Raw genomic sequence first — 23,782 nt, 5'->3', positions numbered from 1 at the left:
TGGTGACACTTTTGCAATAGAAGTTGTGTTCCTTCTCCAGTGTTATAAAGCATCAGAGTCTGTCTGTTGATGAAACTGTGTACTGTTTTCAGGGCACTGCATGTTACTGCTTGGTTTCCAGGTGCCAGGGCAGCAGCAGCAGAGCAGGGCTGAGTAGCTCTAGAGATTCCTGATGTAATGTGCATTTCTCCCATGTAGGTAAAGGCTCTGAGAGTCAGGAGAGATTTGAATTATGGGCTCAAATTAAGACAACCAGTTCAGTTTTGGGTACCTGTGACTTTTCAAACTGATGCCTAGTCCTTGTCTGCCCCAGACAGCACAAACTGTCTCAGCAATTAAAAATTATTTGCCACCACCTCTGAAGTCCAACCAACCTTGGGACAACGTCTCCCATGGATTGTCCTGAGCCTTTCTTTATGTTGTGACTGTTGCTACCTGATGAGGCATTATTGCCGTCTGTTTCTGAGTGTCATTTGACCCATACACAGGTGACCGTGCATTCCCAATGGAAGACCCATGTCTTGGGAAATCATTGATCTGAGTTTGCCCTACAAATTACTCCACAAGATTACTTTGGCCGGTCAGGCTTTTTGTGTAGCTTATTCTTCTAGGCTCTTACCATGTTAAGTCCTAGGATAAATCAGAAATATTTAGGAAGTGTCAGCACTAGCGTTTACAAATACACTCACTAGTTCTAGTTAATTGGTGACCAGTTAACTCAAAGCAAAACAGTCTATTATAGAAACACACTAAGTCAACACTTACTATGAGTTTCCAAAAGTGGTTTTTTGTTGCTCTTTCTTCCTGAACTCTGATTTCAGCAGGCATCTGAGTTAGGATTTTCAGATATGTTCAGCTGTAACCCACCTTTGAAATTTCCAGTCTCTTTCTCCCAATCAAATATTCCAGAAAAGGAAATTTTTCCTGAAAGCTGGTGTGTCAGTCCTGCTGAATCAATACACTTTATCATGGAAAACATCTTTAAAAATTTAAGAAAACTGCCCTTTCTAGGGAAGTTAAAACAATAGCTTGCTTTTTTATTTGTCATTATTAATTTCCCACTTGAAATTATCATAAATTTTTTGAGCTTGAAATGGTGTTAAAATCAACCTCTTCTGTGATGTTCTCATGACTTTTACTAAAAAATACATGGCAGATGAGCAGTATATATTTGTATTTGGTGTGGTTGGGTATTAAAAGAGAAATTCAATTAGGATATTGTGCATTTAAGATCCAAAACTTAAAATGAAACTAGCTCAGAGTCTCCAGTTTTGATGATCACCAGGGGTTCTTCTCTTATGCCTGCTCCATTTCAGTAATAAAAGATGGACTTCTTTGCACAGACTTCTTGGCAGTGGGTTTCAGCAGTGGAAGACAGTATTTTATCCCATTTTGTAAATGAAAGCAAGGTGCAGAAAATCAAATTATTTTTCCCCAAGGTCATCTATTAAGGAAGGAGGAATGATAAACATTATGACTCCCAAGAAGTAGCACAATGATACATTTCTTAAAAGTCACAATGTTGACTTTTCTTGGGTAAAATTTAGCTGTGAAGACATTCTTAATAACAATAGGTTGTGTCCAACATTTTTCCCTTTTTAATAGTAGAAGGTAACCATTGCTTAATCCTCTCTCTCTCTTTGTTCTTTATAAAGAAAATGTTTCAACCAGAGGTGTAGGTTAGGTACAGGGGAAAAATCCCTGTAGTTTTAGATCATGGGTGAGGGTATGGGATGTACTGTGTGTTTTACTTGCTGTATATCATTGAAAATACAGAGGACTTCACAGCAGAAGTGTATGTTTTAGGTTTGCACACATTTGTGAGAATGTTAATACCGCGTTGTGGGAATAGTGCTGAGTTCCCTGTTATCATGCAAGCAATTGCTAACTGTAGACCTCTGACTTTGTAATTTGTTCTTTATGGACTAGCCTGCAGCCAATAAGCAAAATCAATAGTCTTTGCTGAAAAGTAAGCAAGTGCCAGTGTGTTATGTGACAGGTGAAGATACATGTGCTTACCAGGGGTCAGGGGGCCACATCAAATTTCTCTCTGACTTCTTTTCAAAAAGCTAAATCCATTTAGGGAGCATTCGTCATTGGAAAATGTTGCAGTGGGGAATTAGACAGGCTCCTGCTCTTCTTTTCTCATTTAACGATGTTTGTTTTCAACAGTCTGTTCAATAATGTCACGGAGAAGAAATTATGTGAGAAGAATAAAGTGCTTATAGTCTATTTATTTATTCATTCATTTCTGTAGAATAACACTAGCTGTTGCATTCTCATGTTTATTAATGCTATTGTGGCAGTCCAAATATTTGTTTGTTCTCCTTTTCCATTGGAAAAAAGGTGGGAAAGAGCAATGTGGAACAGATTACTTACTGTTTAAGCCTAAGGTGAAGGTTACACAACTCCTAGCAATCTTATATATTCTATAAGCTATTGTTTTCTGTACTTGAGTACAGCATCTAAATAGATACCATACTTTGAGTACTGCACAGAGTTTGGGAAGTCTCTTGTTTTCCAAGTAGAATGACCAGGATTGAGGCCATTCAGAAGCCTTCTAGAAAATATAACATCAACAGCTGAGGTGGATGTTGTGGCCTGAGATAAAACGGGCTGTTCATGGTGGATGCTTACTGGTTCAATTCCCTTTTTTTTCATCAAATGCTGAAAGTATTTCAGTGTACTGAGTTCTAGGAGAATTGCTGTTCAAACCAGCCCTCATGTCTCAACATATCGGAGTATAATGGAAGGCAGAAAGGGAAAAGGAAGAATCCAGCAGGGGAGCTTTTTATGAAATCCTGAAGTGGCTTAGGATCATAAGCTGCCAAAGAAAAGGACTTTGGTATTTAGAAGTTAAAGTTATATTGGCTTTTAATGTTTAAGCGCCTAACTTATGTTCTTTTGAAAACTTTAGAGTCAGTCTAATAGCAAAAATGATAGAAGGCTTAATGCCGTTGTTTGCTTCTTATTGAATGTGGTTGCTCTGTTTAATAGCCTGGACTGCTGCCATCGTACTATCATATACACATGTGCACTCCCAGTCAGGAAAAACAAACAGTTACCACACAAGTTCAATCAGATTAAAGGTTCCCTGTGTGAGAGCTGAATACCAAAAACCAGATTGGTGTGTTAGATTTCTCTTGTGTCCTGTTTGATTTTAACATGCATAATAAATGTCTCTTAATTTTTCTACCCAGCTACCCAGTTTTCTCTATAGCTGATTTTTTGCTGCTGACTGCACAAATGATTACTATAGTATTTTCTCTCAGTTGAGCACTGCATTTGAAGATGTTGAATGATACTTGGTGCTTCCAGAAAGCTGTAGTTGACACCTTTCAAACTGGGTACTGCCATGCTTCATGCCACCTCTTACACTCAGTTTCAGGATTCACAGGCTGCTTTCAACACCATGTTATATCTAGTGAGTGTCCAGGTTCAGGGTGTTCAGCAAGACAAGAAATTTCTAAGGTGGCTCACAGGGCCTCTCAGCCACCAACAGTAAGAAATGAAGAAACTTATTTTCATCATTTTCTAACAGGACTGGTGTCTTTCTTAGCCTTAGCTACAAAATATTTAAATAACACATTCTGACTAGAAAGCTTGTGGGGTCTGCAAACTTCTATACCATGGAATTCAATTACTGTGGGATCATGTCTTCCCACACTATTTCAGTGTGCTGAGAAATAGTTTTCTCCTTGACATGAATTCCCAGGCAAGTGCTTGAAGTTCTGGTAGACAACTGGGGAAAAGCAAGGGACAGGGTTTGGGTCTTGCAGCTCATCATCTCTCAGGGAATGGGTCTGTGACCAGACTACAAACAAATCAAGAACTTGCCTTTCCATCTAAGGGGCTGTAAAAATAAACTTATAATGGAATTTTATAGTTTGAGAAATGAAAAGATAAACAAAAATCTCCTCCAACCTTCCTTTCCTCCTCTTTCCTTCATGGGGTAACACAGTTGCTGTTCTGTAGTGACAAGATGAGATAAAACTAAAGTGACTTGAGAGATCCCCTGAGCTCCAGGCTGCAGAGGGTTGAGGTTAAGCTTGAGGTTTGCCTGCTCAGCTCCTTTTTTTTTTTTTTTTTATTGGGTCTTAAACCTTTCCCACACTAAATAAACACCATTTTATAGGCTTTTTCTTCACAAATGGCAAGTTTTGTAACTTTATATGAAAAACTCTTGTTGCTGATTCAGACTAAATGCTCCTTCATTGCTACCAGCCCCTCTCTCCCCAAGGGCCACGGTCCTCTGGCGGCCAGTGCAGCATGCTGGTGCTTGCCTAGCCCCGCTGGTCCTGCTTCTTTGCTGGGCCTACATCAGGCTCCAGTTTTAATCTGTTTTGAACTTCATATCCTGGATCTGGCTTTGGTCACTTGAATATATTTATTGATCTTATTGTGTGATGTGCATCATCCAAGTGCTAAGCAATTTCTGTGCCTACACAGCCAAATGATAGAGTGAGTGTAGTGCGATCAGGTGTATTACACGCTAACTTTAATTTACCTAGTATAGGAAACAGCAAAAATGCAGTGGCCACAGATACTTTATGGGCCAGCAACTGCAGCACTGTGGCAAGTCCCCAGAGGGCTTATATAGTTCATGCTCAGGTCTGTGCTGCCACTTCTTCACACTATTGTTACTGCTTTGCTACCATGCCATCATTTGGCTGGGTAGACATAGCATTCAGAATTAAGCAGAAAAAAGTCTAGTTTAACCAGAAGCCTCCTTCTTTTAACTCTCCCAGAACCCTATCATTTATTATCTTGCCTTTTTCTTGCTTTTATACTTGCAAGTATCTCATCAAAAGAAATTACCAGCAAAATTACTCTGGTGCTTGTCTCTTCCTATTTCATCACCAACACACAATGCATACCACTTACAATAACAACTCCTATCACTTCTGCGATGGCAGCGCTATGCATTTGGTGTGACACATGCAAAAGGAGAGCAGCAGAAGAGGCAAGAAGCTCATGTTCTAATGGATAACAAAGGTTTGAACATGCATCCTTCCTGGCAGTGGTCTCCAAAACTGTGATCTGTTGAGATTTTACTTTTGAGGGCTATCCAGATCATGTCACTTAAATAAATTTTTTTTCTACCAAGCTCGTCAGCTGCAAGATGTTCTTTTTTCAGTATCTTCATTCTGGACACGTTCAAATCAAACAAAGTCTTCCTTAGAGGAATACTTTATTACAATTTTATTATCCCTCTTTCTCCGTGTGTGACTATGCGAAGTGTCATATTTTATCAAGGAGGGTGGGTTGTATATGTTTGCAAGATCAACTACAGACAATGTATCTTACTTTCAACTTAAGCCTTACTCTGGAAGGGAATCAAGTGAACCCATCTAGAAATCAACAGTACCTGTGTGAGCACAAATCATCTTCCATACACTTACCTATTGCTGTCCTTATTTTACATTTGCTTGTTTGCTTTCCTTTAAGACACCTTAAAGTCTAATTTATATCTTTTTATCTTTGTTAATGGGACTACAGTTGCATCATATATTTATGTCCCATTTTACTTTTCACCATTTCTTTCCTTTTTAAAACATACTGTAAGGATTACCTGCTTTAAACATGTGTTCTTGTAGTGCATAGTATTGTGCTGCTGAGAAGAAAATATTATTAATATCTATATAAAGCCTAGAGAAGAACAGAGGCAAATTGTAAAATAGTTTACAGAACTGATTCTTACCCTAATCATTCAGAAATAGTTTAGTAGAGAATCAGTGACTTGGAATATTTCTATGATCAGTGCTTATTCACTATGTAAAATGATTCCTGCTGACCTTGGTGGGTTTTGGAAAAGGTTCTTGAAGTGGCAGAATGGAAACTAGAATGAGATCCATGATCAGTAAGATTTCAAGAGACTATGTGTAATTATTTTTAACCATTTTGTTAAAGGTTTCTTTTCTGGCAATTGTAAATGGGACAAATTTATGCAATTAATTTTGCTTTTTTAGGTTCTAATAGTGAGTAATATTCTAATGATTCATTATTTGAAATTCCTCCTAGAGCAAGTTCTGCAACTAATACCTTTATTCATATACAGAACAACATTTTTAATCACATGAACATATTTTTGCCAAAGTAGGTCTTTGCTCTGCAGTTTTTCACAGGCAGTTTATTACAAATGCTTAATATTCAAAACTTCTTTGTAATGGGAAAGGTAAGTCACATGATACTTAATACTGAATTGGTAACGATAAATATTCCTACCCATATAACCATTCTAAATGATTCTTAAGCCTATCAAGGATAAATATAATAAATTTTGTACGTATACACCTGTAAAGTTTGCTTTGCTTTAAGGTTGTTATTCTGCAATGCTTTCTACCAGAAAATGAATTTTTTTAAATATTTATGAAAAAGGGAGCTCAACATAATTAGAACACAGTTCTGAAATCAATTGACTTCGAAAAAATGAACTCATGTACTAGGTTGTCTTTGCATAAATAACTTCTTTACAGAAAAGATGAGATTAGGCTGTCAATTGGATCAAAATCAGTTTAAAATGGATTATAATTCCTCTAGTAGATTTCCAATGTGAATGAAAATGAAACAAGTAGTAGTGAAGAAGGTTCTCCTAATAAGAAGTCTTATGTCTGACCAGCTTTCTGGAGAAGTTTTACTGCTCTCCACAGAGCAGTAGTTTTCACGTCATTTTGTATCTCTAAACAGGCTGGAAAAAGGTATCAATGTTACTTAGCTGCGATGCAAATAAATATTCATAACAATGGCACATGCATAGCTAATTGAACAGTTTTTGTTAATATTATACTAGATATTCATGGACATGTGCCTTTTTCTATAATGAAAATACTGCCTAAGGCTAGCTTTGTTTTTCTTGTCAAGAACAATTTATGTGCTTTCATTTAAATGAATATAAACTTCTATTCTCATGACAAAATAATTCACCATTAATTTGGGTAAAGAATTTCTTTATTCCCTTTGTGGTTCATTTTTATTGAAAAAGAGAAGCCTAAATATATCTCAGAATTTTTCTCTATGCATTCTGTCTAATTTCTGTAATAACTGGCATGAATATGTAGGGATTTCAGTGATTACTTGCTAAGTAAATATGATATGGGCATATAAGATATTTTATTTTAAATTAATCTGAAAATAATTTTCTTGAAATAATTCTTTCACAGATGTTTTAATTTGTTGTTTTACACAATTTAGGAATATGTACATTAAAAACACTGCTCTTCCCTTTTCTTTATTTCCTTTTCTTATTTTGATTCTTGCTCTATTATACATAGCTGAGATTCTGGTCCTCAAGAATGTTTCAAAAGGTGAAGCAAGCTAAAGTAAGGTAAAGGCAGATATCACAAATGTAACTGAAAAAAAACATAACGTGGATGGAGACATTAGCTGCTGAGAAAGGGCTGAGGGTTTTTCCCTCCCCTTTATCAGGTAGCAAAGTATATATATCGCTTCTTTCATGGGACTCTTATTTTCTCATCTTATTAGCTGTTTACACATTCTTCTCATTTAAATTTCAGTGATGTTACTTAAAGGTAACAAATGATGCTAAGCACTGATTTAACTAATGAATTAATTCAATTCAGATGGCAAATTAAGGTTGTCTAGTAAATAGAATATAACTCTTTCTAATAGAAGAATGAACCTCAGGCTACTCTGCTGCCTGTAACACCTAGGTTATTGGCTACATTATGATTCTTTCACAAAGTGCCTAAATTGCAATTCTTGGCAATGCTCTTTTAATCAGGTGCTGATACCCACTACGCAGTTCAAGCAGCTAAAGGGGAAAAAGGCAAATGTAGAAAAAGCAGGTAAACGTTAGCTATTAGTGGAGATGGTGGATCTAAGGCTATATAGTAGGGAAGATCTTGACTTATTTTTAAATTACTTTTCAGTGTTATAAATTAGTACTTTAAAAATATCCTGTATTTGGCTTTCAGGAGTAATAAGCTCCAAACAGTGTTTTTTCGGGTAATTATAATGCAAGGCGTTATATGCTCTCATAATGCAGAGCTGCAGTGACTCCTTGGTATGTTCTCTTTTGGATTTGGGAGCCTTTTTCTAGCCATGAGAAATTAGTTAATTGTGAAATCTGTTCAATCACAGCTATCTCTTCTGAGCAAGTGAGGTGACATTTTCTTTGCAATGCATAGCCTTACCTCACACTGGATTTGAGATGGTGTCTCAGTAAATAAGCCACCTTCATTCTTCTGCTACCAACATCATATAGACCATGCAGACATTAATTATTTTGGAAAGCTAGAGAGGGAGAGGGTTTCCCATTAGGAAGGGTCAATCTAATGTGATTGGTATGGCCCGTGGCTCATGTTGCCTTTAAGTTCAGAGAAGCTATTTTCAGTTAAACATATGCTGCATCCTGACAACCTGCATAGTCTGCGCACATCTGAGTGTACAGAATATAAGTGTGATACTGAGTTTAGGAAAATTAAAATGATGAGACCAAATGGGGTATGTTTTGGAATGCCAGATCTTTAGAAAAGCTCTCTGATCTCTGGACCAAAAGGGCTGACTTGCTTGTGGCTTGCTATTTCTCTTACAAAAAAAAAAAAAACAAAAACAAAACCTAGATGGAAGGTGACATGGAAAGCTTTCTCTGAACAGGACAGTAAGAAAATCAGAAGATTGTTAGAAAAATTAATTTAAGAAAAGGGCACTTAATGTTTTACTTAGCACTTGCCTCTATTAACTAGTTTTCTAACCACATGACCATAATTGACAGGGGTCTTTTTTTCTGTATAAGAATTACTGTAGATGAAAAGAGTGGGATTTTAAGTAATTCTTAAAGACCATTATCCACCCATACAGGAGTAATACAGCTTGAAAAAATAGAAAGACTTAAACATTCTAAGGTTTGGGTTTCTTTCTTCTTTCTTTTTTTTTCCTTATTTCTATTTTTGTAAGTGAACAAGTGCAGTAGAACTTCCCAAGTAGCTTCAAAAATTAGAAGATTCTCTGAATGCTCCTAGTTTGCAAAGTGAGGGAGAAGGGATCAGATGTGAGCTACAATGAATCATGATTGACCCATTTTCACGTTTCTGTTCCTTTCCTATTCTTATTAATACACTGCTTTGACAATATCTATAATTCTAAGAATGACTTCAGGATTGCTGTCCTGAATGTCACCACATCCCTTCTCCATGCTCCCCCCCCCCCCCCCCCCCCCCCCACCATGTTTCCTGTTGTGTTCAGCATTTCTAATTTCATTTCTCTCCCAGAAAAATATACTCCTTTCTGGTTTATAGGTTCATCCCTTTAGCAATGCAAGGCATGTTTTATGGCTTAACAGATCATTTGGAAAATGGGAACCTGCATGGGGTGGAGGGAATGTGCCATGAGTTGTCCTAGACCAGACAAGGTCCAAAGCAGCATAGAACATTCCCAGCAGCTCCAGCCAGGAGCAGTTCTGTCACAGGACCCAGCTCCAGTCTGGGGCAATACAGGACAGAAGAAAACAGGACCCTTCTCATGGCCAACATTTCCTCCCCAAAGGTTTCCCCACCCAACAGAAACCTGAACAGATGCAAACTTTTATGACGATATGTAACAGTGCCACCTGGTGATTTTTCCATCACCAGTGAGACTTTTAAAGTGTTCTTGGCCAACTTCAGATCCCTTCATGTCAATGGGAGTTTATTTTTAGTGGATTTTCAGGAGACTCTTGGAAGTGCTGGCTTGTTTGTTTTCCATACATTGTAAATATCATCCCTTCTCCTACTCTTACCCAGTCTTGGGTTTTGTGTCATTTGGCTTCCAGTCTAGCAAGTGGTATAATTGCACTGGGCTATTTGTATTTAGGTGGGTAGCTACACAAACAAATAGAAAAAGGGGCTGATTCAGATTCTTCAAGACTGGATCATGAATTGAAGGTCTCCAGGAATGGAGAATGCTTTGTAAACAACACTGGGTACTGATAAGAAGCAATAACTCTGTAAAATCTTTAATTGAGTCAGATTTCATGGCATTGCTTTGCTCTATGTTAAGAGAGGTAAACCTGCAAGTATTCCACAAGAGTTGCTGTGTTTTCAGACTAATGAAGGTATGTTAGCAACATGCAAATGTATACCTCTTCCAAATCAATGGTCATATTTCTCAATTCAAGTTGCTGAAACTGTCCAGACTGTCTAAAACAATAAAGAATTTTACCATATATAGTGCATAAGAACATGTTCACATAGCTTAATGTAAAATAAAGGGCTTATTATTAATCCCTGTAAGACATTGTTGCATCTTACTGTCTGTCCAAATTCTTCCTGTAAAAGCTATTTAAATCATACTTCAGAAAGAAACTGTATATTTGGCAGAGAAGCGTTTTACCATCAGCAAGCAGAAATGTATTTTTGTGTAACATATCAGGAAAATATTTGTGTACAGCAAAGGCAGGAAAGTTGCATATAATTCATTGTACAGAATAGAAAGCTGAATGCACACTGCTGCATCCTTTGCTAAAAGAACCGTTGTCATCAGCTGTTAATCTTGTGTACAGTTGAGGACTGAATTTGATTCTTACTGTAGCTACTCTCTTTTTCACAGTCAGGCATACTGGGAAGAAGCAGATCTGTAAATGGATTATGTTATTTTCATTACATACAGCGCACTGGCTGGTTTTGGTTTTATTTGTTGCATGGTTCCATGCAGTAACAAAAACTGTAGATCTCCTGATACTCCTGTCATTGGACACACTAGATTTGAAGTAGGAAACTAATTAAAATGTATTCTTGTGATTTTAATATTGTTTCACTCATTTATTTATTTTTTTAACTCCTTAAAAGGAAAAGCAATACTGATGAGGATAGAGACCCTGTCTGGAAAGCCATACCCATTTGCATCTGATGTTAGCTTCATGAGTATCCTTAGATAACACCTCATCATTTTACAGATCTGCTTTCCCATCTGATAAATGGCAACAAGGAGGCCAGTCATCTTTAGCAATGTGCCCAGAGACTTGCTGATGGGAATGTTATATCTCCTTGCTTCAGTTAGTTTACAAAGCAAAAAGTATTGGACAACAGAATTCATATTCTCTCTTCTGCAGGGCTGCCAATAGTCATGGCAAGTGACAAACAGGAGAGTAGTTCTGTGACTCCTGTTTCTGTGAAACTCCTGTCCCACCTACTTGGAGAGAGGTGTTTTATGGAGATTTGTTTGTTCGTGGCCTTCCCAGGCCATGAAAACTTGTTTCTATGCATCTTAGGAAAAACAGCAGAAGCTCAGTGTTTTGCTTGTTTATGAATCCCACTGCAAACAGATTAACAGCCTAAGTCAAATTCATCACCTCAGACTGCATTAAGAGTGCTATACCATCACACCATTTAATGATGTCTTTTATGGTCACAATAAGATATTTATAATGAGAGACTTAAACTTTCATGTTTCTTAATTAAAGAGATTTTCTAAACTAGTTGTAACCTGCATTTGGCCTTATGATGCCTCCCAGAATAACAATGATCTACCAGTTAATATGTAAGGGCTCACTACTGATTGTTGCTCCTCTTCTTCTGCATATTAAGTAGTGTTCATTAATTAATATTCAGCTTGGTTGCTTCTTGCACACAGGACATCATCTTTGCACTGGGTTCCCAGTAGACAAAAGAATAATTGTAGTTTAAATGAAAAGCTTTAGAGATCCCTTTGAGTGGGGTGTTAAGATTACAAACATGAAGAAGAGTTCAGGGGCTAAAGAAATTTAGGAATTTTTTTTATTGCAACAAAAATGTGGCTCTAACTAGTCTGGTTTGGAAAGTCAAGCTACCTATATCTGTATGAATGCCTTAAATATATTCTTTAGGGCCTTATCTGTAGAGAAACTGCACCAAGATAACTGAACTAGTTGAAATTACACTTTCAGGTATTTCAGTACATCTACATTCCCACTCATTTTTTTCCAGCATAACACTATATTTTTAGGACTGGTTTGAAAGATATCTCTCTTTTTTTACTATGTCACTTAGCTGATATGCACTTATATATGAGATCTGATTTATCTGGTTTCCAGTTTGCACAGATGAGATCAAAGTTTCCAATTCAAATCTATTTCTTGATGAGCTGAAGAATAAAACACTGTACACAATCACTTTTGTGTCTTTCAACTAATCGTTTTGCCAAGACAATCGGATGGCAAAAGCAGTTTAGCTTGATAACTACAGAAATTCTGAAAAAAAAAACCACAGCAGCTCATCCCAGCACTAGCCCTTCCGACAGTTAATACTGAGTGCAAATGTGTGTGTTATATTGGAAACATTGATTCTACAGTCATTTTCTTTATTTAATTAATGTGATTCATTTCTACAGAAATAACATTATTAACATGCTCCAATACTCAAAGCAAAAGTTGTAAATAGATATGAATTTGAGTGTGTGTGTCTGTGAAACTAACCCACAAAACACACACGCACATTTATCCTGCATTCAAACATCCTCCAGCTGCTGAAGAATTTACAGCCACAACCCTACACTGCAGTCTGACCCTATTCTTGGTCTCATAAAAGCTAATAAAAACACATACATTAAAAAATTTGCCTCACCAGAAACTTAAAGTTTAGGGGTCTGTGCAGTCATCTACAAAGGTGCAACTGCATGTTAGTTTCCTTATTTTTAAAGTAGCTCGCTGTCATGGGGCCAGAGATTTTTTTATTGTTGTTTATTTGCTTGCACTTTTTTTCCCCCCTTTTTTTTTTTAACAATAAGTCTCCCTTTGGGACATGTCACTTGAAGCTTGTGTTTGTCATGCTCCTGGTGCAGGGAAAAAACACACTAAATTCAATCTTTAAATTAAGCTGTAACCAAGCTTGTATATTCATTAGAGGAGAAAAATTCTCTTCTGAGAAGTTCAAATTGTTTATTGATTTTCATTTCTGTGTTCAAGTGAAGCTTGAGTAAGTCTGTCTCACTGCAGTCCCTCTGGGGCAACACTGCCAACAAGTGCATCACATTTCAACCCAAGTGAGCAACAAAAATCTGAGAATTCCTTTAAAACTATATTAATAAATAGTTAGAGGGTGAGATTTCCAGTTCAATATAGCTGATTCTTTAGCAAAAGGAATAACACCCTTGAATTGCAGGCTATAAATGACAATCCTCTTGAAAAGCCTTAAAGTAAAATCAGGTGAGTGGAAAGTGCAGTTATGGCATGCTGTTTGCTGAGTGGGAGGATGGGGGAAGTACAGAGCGGAGGGGGGAGCTGCTACATTTTTCTTAAAATTTTGTAATATCATATTGACCCAATTCTGTTCAGCTGTAACCATCTTGTGAGTCTCTCAGTGAGGAGAAAAATACACACAATAGTAGTTACCGACACTTTCTTTTTTTATTCTTTTCTTAAGAACACATTTCAGCTAACAAACAGCTACTTGGGAAAGTGTATAACTGGTACTGCTTAGAGAAACCTAGAGCCTGTCTTGGAGACGTCTCAATTTTCATGGTACTAGCGTCTCTTGCAAACCATGTACATAGCACACTGCCTAGTAAAAAGTATGCTGAGCTATTTGTCTTCAGTTTCTCAAGGTTAATTTTGATTAAGAAATCTAATTAAATTACTTTGAATTTATTAAACATGTTGTCAGATTTTCACCAGGATGGCATTTTTTTACCCCTTTCCTTTCCAAGTTACTATGTAGGTAGGAAGAACTTTTTTTAAAAATAAGACATGTTTGTACATTCTAGTCTTGTTGATGGTTAGAAACAGTTTGTGTCAGCAATGTGTGATAAGACAATGAAAGATAATTCCAGTTTCTCTTCATAAAGATAAGCAAGCAAGCAGTATTCCATGCTGGAACAACAGAACATATTAATTCAAATACATAGAGGATCCCCCTATCCAACCCTCTCCTTTTGGGCTGTATAACTTCCAAGTAGAGCTGATATTCCTGTGGTTACACACTGGTTTTCTTCCCTCTCCCACTTCCCACCACAGGCTGTGTGTATTTGTGGAGCCTTTGTGAAGCAATTCTTGGCCAACAGTAATGCAACAAATGGGCTGGCAGAGAGGAAATTATGAGATGACGTTTTAAAATATGGACGGTATGTTCAAACTTTTATAATTTCAAAGCATTCTGTGCCTTTTTTTTCTCCTGAGGTATTCGTGTTGCATGTAGAATGTGAGGGTTTGAAATATTAATTTCAAATGGCTGTTGATTAAATCATAATGGTAAAGTCATCTATTTTTGAAAGCTCTAATTCAGACAAGATTTATTCAAGAAAAATTAAAATAAGATTCTAAAACTTGCTCTGAAGATTAATTTTTTTTTAAGAAGGAAAATTTGAAAATGCCTGAGTAATGACTTTTAATTACCAAGTGATTTTAAATGCCAAGTGATGACTTTTAATTCCATTTCATTTTTTCAGCCAAATTATTTAGGCACTTTTCAAAACCCTCAACTCCCCATTGTTTATGCATAGGCCAGAAGAAAAAGCAGTCGGGTTGTTAGTACTGACAAACTGCTAAACACCCCATTCGCATGGAGACAGAAGTTCAGTTTCCAAAGCTGAAGGACATTTCCTCCTTCCCTTTTTCCTACCCCTCCTTCCTTTTTTCCCAGCAGACAGACTTTGGCTGCCCATCAGCAGCTTCAGGTTCCATCTAGCTCCAACTGAGTTGTTTCTTCATCTGCTGTCTTTGTTTCTTACTGACCCTGTGCTTCATCATTCTCTTGCACTGCTCTTCTCATGGATTAAGATGAGGAAAAAATATGGATGTCCCTGCTCTCATGTCTCTGATGATGCTTCAGCTACTGCTAGTTGTGCTGAAGGTTCTCTCCGTTCAATCTTGGAGCTGTTCTATTATATAAATATATACATATACGGTGTGTGTAAATGTTCCTTGGAACAGACTTTTGAAAACGTGTCTCCTACATCTTAAGTATTTGTCTGTTGGAATATTTGTTATAATGAAGAGTTGTGTATACACAAGAGATTAGCTGGGCTAATAGTTTGATAGTTATGCTTTCAACCAGTTTAGCCAAGGAACCTCGGCTGGGTCTTGCATGTTCCAGAAAATACTCCATATGTAAACTGTGGGCAGTTCTGAAATAGCAAAGTTACAGCCAAAGGAGCTGAAGGAGAAAGAGGGATGCTCAGTCCCTCGTCAGCTATTCAGGAATTTTAAAACTTTTCCAGATAAAATGTTAACCATAAGGTTTATAGATCACCATGAACACTTCTGATAGTAGTAGCATTTCACTTTCCAGTTGAAAACAAACAGCATTTTGCTGGAAAATTTCCAGAATAGTACTACTTAGTGTCACAATGACAGACTGGTTAAATGAATCTGCAAATCCAAAAGTAAGGGAAAGATAGAACTGAAATGAAACTCTGTGCATGTCCTCTATCTAGCAGGCAAAATAAAAAGTGTCACTAAGAAGCCGATGGTTGCAAAATCTCATTGGTTTAACTTCATTGGTTATGATTTACTGGGCTCTGTATTTCTCTGCTCCTATACATCACTTGTCTGTCTGATGTTTCTCACTTATTCTAGATCATTCAGGTCTGTTGATGGATCTCTTTGTTGATCTGTTGTAAATGTTGACATCTAAATTTTAAAGAATGTTTTATGAACAATGACTCCAATAACACTACTGCTTGTATGCAGTTTTCACACGGGTTTTGAAAGTCCATGCACAATCACGCAGTATTACAAAGTAATAGTTCACCAAGCCTGAGGTCTCCTGGAGACACCGAATTCACCAAAACTTTTACGAGAATTATGAGCTGGAAAGAATAATCTGGACTCTAATCTCCCCCTCGCTTCCCCCCCCGCCCCCCATCCCCCCCCCCCCATCCCCCATCTTAATTTTTCTCATGGAACACAATGTTCAGAGGCATTTTGGAACTCTTTTGGATTGCCGCATACCAGAATTAGTCTGCCAAGCTGGCATATAGCTGAAGGAAAATTTAGAATTTCTTGAAATGGCAAGGTGGTTTGAATGGTGAATGGCCTGTTTAAAGGAGCTAATCCAGTGTAGGAGGTAGTATATCTTTCCACTTCTTCGAAGAATTGATTCAACCACATTAGGTGCACATGGAGAGTGCCAAATTGCTTTGCTTTACATAAATGAAAACATTTAGAAAAGAAGTTGCTTCTTTTTTCCCCTGAGTCCTCCAGAGAAAATGTGCTATCTCCATCCACTTTGAGCAATGACTTAGGTCCCACCAGCCCATCACACTCTGAGATGGAGCTTGGTGAAAGCATTTCCTTTCTCACGGGTCTCTGTCTCCTGTTCTTCCCTTAACAGCCATTTGCTGCCATTAACTGGACGCTTCCAAACACCTCCAAAGTCCTACAGCATCTGGTCCATGGGCCAGATGCCATAAATGCTAATTTGTGCTGGAGAGAGCCCCAAATCCAATTATTACTGCTTAAGGACAGATTTATTTTCCCTTCTCCAATGTTATTTGTTCCTATGCTATGTTTTTTGGCCTCATAAAGCTAAACTGCTCTGAGTAACCTAGATATACAAAACACACCAAGCTTCTTCCCATAGCACTTTGTTACATGTTGTCTATCAACTAGATGTATGACTAGTGACCAAGATATAGGATATCTGGGGGTTTCTGTTGAATTGTTTGTTAAAAAATATCTAGATTACTGTTGATTCATTTTGTTCTTCTTTTAGATGAGTAACGGATGGGGTTTGTTTATTTATTTAGTGTAACTTAAAGTTTGCATTTTCATGTTGAAGGGAAATATTTGTGTGACTGTGTCTTCTCCAGGATAATGATCTTTCAAAAGACCTTATTGAAAGGCAGATGACAAAAGGGGGAAGGAGAAGGATTCTGATAAAAGGCCCTCTCTGTATTTCAGTAAATAGTTTCAAGATCCTCTGTTTCAAACATTAGCTAACTTCTCTTTTTTATCAGCTATGACTCCTTTTTCAGTCTTTTCACATATATAGGTTGGTTTTTTGAGGTTCTGGGGGGAAGTAATTTTATTCTCTAAATATTTTAACTTCTCCTCCAAAACTTCTGTTCCTTTCCATGCATTGTCAGCTGTCTTAAAGTCTCGTGCTTATCTCTACTCATCCCCCTCATCAGCCTTGAAAGTGTACACGATGGTGATACTGTCAAAGCACAAATTTTCTTTGGTGCAAAGCACTGCACAAGTCCCCATCTGCTGCCTGGTGTGTGAGGGCTTACTTGTCATTAAAAAGATTGGATTTTTTCAGAAATCAGTTTTCATAAGAGTCTGCCAGCCAAAAATTAATTCCATCATGCACTGAAAGCTCTTGGGCCTAATACTTGCTGATTTCCATGAAGATTCCCTGATTTACACCCTGAGAGGTGAGGGGAATCAGAATGTCAGTGCGTAATGTCTTTAATATTAGGGGAGATACCGGGGATCTAGTTCCATCAATCCGAATTCTGCCAGGCAAGTGTCTCGAAAGTAACTTTAAAACCAAAATGTTTCTTGGAATTAAAGTCACCTTAGATTAGGTGAAATAGGCAAGGACGTAAATTTTAAGTTTCTATTTCACAAGGAAGCTTGTTTAGTTGCTTAGTATCAGAGACTTCTAATTACTTTGGATATAAGCTTTTCACTCTTTCAATCAGTTCATACACTACTACTTCTACTAGTACAAAGATCTGCCATATGTTTTTACACTGAGCATGTTAATCTGAACACTGACCTTCACAGCACTGTCACTGGCTATGCTCAAAGCTGACTTTGTGGGATGCGTTTTCATCGGTGGTGTCAAAAACCTTCAATAATTAAAGTTACTATCACATATGTACATTTTTTTTCTTTTCTTGTAATAAAAGAAGTCTCCTCTAGAGCAAACAAAGAGAGAAAAAATTAATTGATCTGACACTTGAGCTGAGAAGACATACTTTAAGGAATACCACTTAAAGGAAAAGGAAGTTTGGAGTCTCAAATAATTAAAATGAGAATTTGGCCAAGCAAGTGAAGGCATTTTCTTTCAACGTACTACTTCACGTAGGCTTGCAAAGTCTTTCCATATGTCTCATATTGCTGGACCTTATTTCTGAACTTTAGAAAAACAGCGGGATTAAGCTTAGAGTACCTTTTTCTATGAGAGAGGCAATAAAAATACAATTAAAAACATGCAATTTTATTCAGGATGTGTGTGGTATAAAGAATTTTATTTCCATTTCAGCCTGCACGTGCTTGTTCTCTTTTCTGTAAATCTTTGGTAGACTTTGAAGTTATAAAGGGAACTCCTCATTTGCATCTTCAAAGTTACATTGCCAATTACCAATACCTAAAATTCTTAATACAGCTCTTCTATAAAAGTAACCACTACATTGTCTAAGGAAATTATATGAATATGGGAGAATATATTCCGATAAATTAATAAACACTTCAGAAAATGCAGGCTAAGGGGGGAAAAAGGGGGGAGGGGAGAGGACAAAAACAAAAGCACCCTCTGCTTTGGCAGTGGATTGATAATTAATGAAAGGATGAAACTCTTGCTATTAAAGCTTTTGAATATTCTTTTTTAGCCCTAACTGGTGGCAATTCTCTTTCTGAAAAGGAAGATCCTAAGATACTTTGAGATATGTGCTATCTGTGTACCAGTCATGTTGTTCTACCTGTCATTCTTATGTAGAAGGTATTTATTTTCTTATTTCATCAATTTGAACCTTTTATGTCTAGCTGTCAGTAGATGATATTTCAGGGCTCCCAAACCTTTATATAAAGATGGAATTAGTCAAAAATATTTTACTAGGGTTTTTTTTTTTTTTAGCTAAACTTGCAATTTTTTGAGTACTATAAACTCCCTTTAAACAAACGAGACTTCTTGACTATAAGAAACTAAAAGATAAAATCTTTAACAGAGAATTTATCATAACCTGTCTTTACCTTTGCCCACAAGTTCCTTTGCAAGCAATGAAGAAGCCATAGCAATACACTCTAACAACAGTGAATGTCTTCTTTGATTATATAAATAAATAAAACAAGACGGGCATATGAAACAAGATCACTCCATCAGTTTGTGGTGTTCCCATAAAAGGGATGGAGAAGACAAACATTTATAGGCAGGGAAGTTTTCCCCCCTGTAATGGCCACAATAAATATGTGTGGTGGAGAAAAATAAATGTGAGGAGAAGACATGCACACCTGATGTTGAAGAAAAGCCTGTTCATGCTTAATACATTGGAGAAATTGTTCAAGAGCTGCTCATCCATGTTAAAAAATATTACCCCTGTAATCCTGCCAAGGACAGTGAGACCTATTGTAGTTGACTGAATAAGTACTGGTCATTCAAGTTAAAGTGTCATAGGGGCAGCTGTAATTTATACACCCAATTTTTCTAACACATCCAAAACATTCTTTTTAAGAAACAGGCCAGATTCTTGGACCACATAAATTGGTACAGCTAATTAAAGCCAGTGGCTCCATTCCAGGTTTTCTGAGCTTTATCTCTTGCCTACCATGCATCACTTTGCCTATTTGCACGAGTTGTTCACTTTTAGTCTTGGCTGAGATCTTGTGTATTTCTATTTGCCAATTTCAACAATTATGATTTAATTTTGGATAAGACTTGATTAAAAAAGTACTAGTCTAAACTTATATGAAAAGCTGAAATGCATAGGAGGGTCACCAAGGGCAGGACAGAGCCCTTAGTCTGTGCAGGACTTATTCTGATTAGACAAGCTTTATGCCAATCACCATCATTGTCAGAAATTATTTTGCAGGTCAGGAACCAACTTAGAAAGCAGATTGACCATATGGATGTGAACCTAATGGATTTGTATTTTAACAAACAGCGCAGGCTGACGTAAAAACAAACTTCTTTCTACAGTGCAAAGAGATCTCATGCTGAAGTATCTCATGCCAGCTCAGCAGCTCACAGGGCTCAGAAAAAAGAGGAGTCATAAAAAATACACGTTGGGGTGCAGGGGAGGAGGAAGGGAGATTCTGGCTGAAAAAGCATCAAGCCAAGAGCCAGCATATCAGGTGCATACCAGTACATTCACAAGAGTTGTGCAGGAGGGCTATGCCCAGTATCAGTGGGTCTCAGCTGTAAAACCTCCCTGTCTAGGACTGTGGATGGAAAGTGGGTGACTTTGCTTTTGCCTGCTCTCTACAGGAAGGCTGTCTCTGACAGTCTCATTCCAGTTAGTCACAGCCCTGAAAGCTATCAGATTAAGAAAGCAGCACCAGAGCCTTTCTGCTACTCACCTACGCACTCTGCGTACCAGCACCTAACCCTGTATTATGAATCATCTGCACTGTAACAGCAATGGCAGTTTAAATGGTCCCTGTTTCCAACTGCTTTCTCCCGTGCCAAAAATTACTTCTGCCTCACTTAAGCCTATCCAACTATTCTGTGTGGTCACACTGTAAACGAGATCAAGAAAAGGATACACTTTTAAAACCAAAATCTTTTAACTTGGTTATTCGTTGTTTCCACAAAGCAGAAGGTAGAATCAGTTCAGACAAGAAGGCAGTAACTTATACTGGGAGGGTAGTAAGTGACACAAGAGGACTAAAAGGTCTCTTTATCACCAAAAAAAGTATAGCCTGGATCCAGAATTAAGACTTTGTGGCCTGGACTTGTTTGCAGAGGCTTGTGTCTGTAGTTGAGCTGATATAGAATGCAGTCTGGAAACTCAGAGAAAGCGGCTGAGTTGAGATATGTTGAATAATTAGAGAAGAATTAGAATGGAGGGGGGGAAATCAATATTAAGTGATAGTTTCCCCATAGAAAGGACCTCATTCAGTTTTCACTCTTTCACCTTTTAGACCAACTCCTATACAATAAGTCATGGGACTTGCATGTAAACATTAATAACCTTCTGCCTGGCATCTCAGCTAGCAGAGTAAAGCCAAGTACCAGCCTTGGCTTCTGCCACTGAGCAAGAACCTAAGAAGTACCTGCCACCTGCACCTACCCTGGACCAGGGAGAGTAAGGTATAGGTCTGTCAGATGTGAAAGAGATGCAAGAGCTAATCAAGTCAAGTAATACCTCCCTCCTTCAGTTTCTGAAGGTTAGAGGTGGAAATGTTCAGAATTTGGCCTTTGTGCCCTTTTGTTGTCTTCTCTCTTAACTTGTTTAGGTCCCTTTCCTTTTAAGACCAGTCTCCAAAGACTCCAGCAGAAAGAAAAGGGTGCTTCTGCTCTCATGATCACCAGTTCCTTTTCTGTAATAGAAAAGTGTTAATTCATAAAAGATCAATTCCATACAGAAAGTGGGGAGACACAGTTTACTTCCCATACTTTTCCAATCAAATAAATGTGAGTGCATCCACTTATCTAGTCAGCCAAACACAGGAAGTTTCCAGAACCTATATAACTGTTAGTAATGACAAAAAGGTTTCACATTATCTACCTCATCCACATTTCCTCAGAGATCAATATAGCTGAGCACGTCTTCTGCATACTTCCTTGAGGAGACAAATATAAAACTTAGTTGCATCAAATGTATTTAGAAACCAGTTTTTAAATAGGAAAAAAAGGGGAAAAAATCTAAAAGAATATCAATACAATGTTAGAATTACATTATTTGAAACAAGGATGAATGGGACAGCGCAAAGTCAAAAGGATTTACTCAGCAACTTTCCAGAGGTGATAAATGATCTTTGTTAAAACATGGTCGGCACAATGCATTTTACTAACATGCAAAGTGTTTCAATTTGGTAATTTCAAAATGCCGCAACACTGAAATTCCTCAGATGGCTTTGCAGTGAGGGGAGGGAATATTAACACATATGGGATTTACTTTGTGAACTTCAGGCAAGTTCTAGCCTCTTGAAAAGCCATAGTTATTTGACAGATTTGGACTTTCAGTGGTTTGCAGCAAGCACAGCAGGATTTCTGCCAATATCCTGCAAAGTGGTTTGGTGAAGGTTTAGGACTGGAACTTCTGCAGTCTCCATTTAAAAGCCCTTTTTGATCCTGGGCAAAGTTCTTTGTGGGAGACGAACAGATCTCAAAAGTACAAATGGATTTGGAGGCCTCAGGTGCGATTCCTCTCCCTGGAAATGTATCCCTTCTTTCCCAGGTTTCAGTTTTCCCCTCTGCACGCAGGGATTGTTGCCCATCCCTACCATACAAGGGTACTGTGAGCTAGTTAATACCTGTGATTTATTATAGTAGCACTGCAGATACTTCTTTTAGTTTCTGTGCAGTCCTGTGCTTTCATACTTATGAAGTGGTGATAGTTTCTCTTTTTCCTGCCCCATATATAATATGATTCTTGGGCCTATATTCTTTGACTGGTTTCAAGGCTATCGTAATAACATTCATTCGCATTATCAAGTGTCTTTGTAGTCTTGCAGCGTTCAGTCCCTATTGGAGCGTTTAAAAGGTGTGATACACAGGAAGCATTTCCAGGTAATTTTTGCCTTTAGAAGCTAGGTTCATCTGCTACATCCTCCATCAGACACAGTTCAGTTCCGTTTTGGCTAAGCAGAGAGTTTGGTATATACTAAAGTATGTAGGACAGCAAGAAAGCCTGACCCAGAGAGGCACCAAAACTATGCCATGACATGTGCTTTGTTTTTCTTACAAGTAAGCACATGAAGTTGAGCCATTGAAAAAAACCCTTGATCATTCTTCACAGTTCACAAAAATACTGTGAAAATTTTGAAGAATCCTCATTGTTCTATGCAAAGCAAGCAACTAGCTCCCACCACCATCACTTTTCAGTATTAGTCCTAGCCAGCTTACATTTGTCTGAGAAAGGTCATTCTGGTATTAGTGTTCATGTTGGCAACATCTTGACCCTAGGATCTATGTGACCGCCACCACATTCAAACCCAGGGCAGCACCCAAGCCAATCTGCAGGATCCTACCTCTGTATTTCACAGGCCACCAGCGAGCCTTCATATTTTTTTCACTTGCTAGTTTTAATTTTGTTCAGGTGGATGAACAATTTAATTTTTGGACTCAGGTGAGCACTTGTGATTCCAATTTTGAAGTTGCATTGTGAAGGAAGATTTCTAAATGTACCCCATGATTGGATTAGAAATAGTACTTTTAAACTTAAAGATGTATTTTGAAACCATTACTGGTATTGACTTCCATGGACTTTGTTGTGGTGTAAGATATTACCCAGCATAGTAGAACTTGGGCCAGAGTTACTAAGGTCATGAGTTCATCTTGTCTACTCAGGCTGTTGCACATCCATTCCTCCAAAGTCATGAGTATCTGTGCACATAAAGGGGAGTAGTGAGAACCTTAACTGTCCTTTTTTTTTTTTGTCCAGTGGATGAAGCAGGCCACCAGGAACATATTCTCCTTCTATTGGACTCTACATGAGAGCACTAGGGTTATAAGGTCAAATGGGAGATACCAAACAACTGGGTGCCAACATTCTCATCATACCTGCTACAAGAGATCTTTGCGGTGTGGTGCGAGCCAGCCCCTCTCTGCACTCCTGTCTCTGCTGTCCACTGTGGTGCTGCTAGCCACATCCAAGATCTGGAAAAGGAGAAAGCCCAGAGAGGATGTTGCTTCAGGCTCCTCCTGCACTGGGCAATATTTCCCTCTCTGAACCACATGTGGACTCAATTAGTGTCTCCTGGAAAAAAGTGAATGAAAGAAAGCATTATGGTGGGATAAAAGAACTCAGTAATTTATCAGGAATAGGAGAAGGAAGCCCAGTGCCCCAAATACTATCATGAGCTGCAGGCTCTACCACTAGATGAACTGTTCCATATTCATGCGCCTGCAAAAGAGCAGATCACATGAAAAACAGGGATTAATAAGGGAAATTATTTATAAGACAGAGTCACCTGAAATTCCCCTTAAGCTCTTGTCCTGCAATGTTTAGTGCTACTGTGAACTTGTTCTGCTATTGGCCTCAC

The 23,782-nt window shown here is 37.9% G+C and overlaps 1 long non-coding RNA gene across 1 annotated transcript; it reads right to left on the bottom strand.

Annotated features, from left to right (window-relative positions):
- Positions 1–2,146: 2,146 nt before the first annotated feature.
- On the bottom strand, positions 2,147–23,369 carry LOC141941876 (uncharacterized). The gene is made up of 3 exons (XR_012628460.1): positions 23,301–23,369; positions 21,304–21,358; positions 2,147–2,173 (listed from the first exon to the last, which is right to left on the bottom strand). It is a non-coding gene; the product is annotated as an uncharacterized LOC141941876 (long non-coding RNA).
- Between the last annotated feature and the right edge of the window lie 413 nt (positions 23,370–23,782).

The sequence above is a fragment of the Strix uralensis genome, chromosome 3, assembly GCF_047716275.1.
Source record: "Strix uralensis isolate ZFMK-TIS-50842 chromosome 3, bStrUra1, whole genome shotgun sequence".
NCBI lineage: Eukaryota > Metazoa > Chordata > Aves > Strigiformes > Strigidae > Strix > Strix uralensis.
Note: the sequence above shows the minus strand (reverse complement) of the source record. Positions and strands in the feature narration are given on the sequence as shown.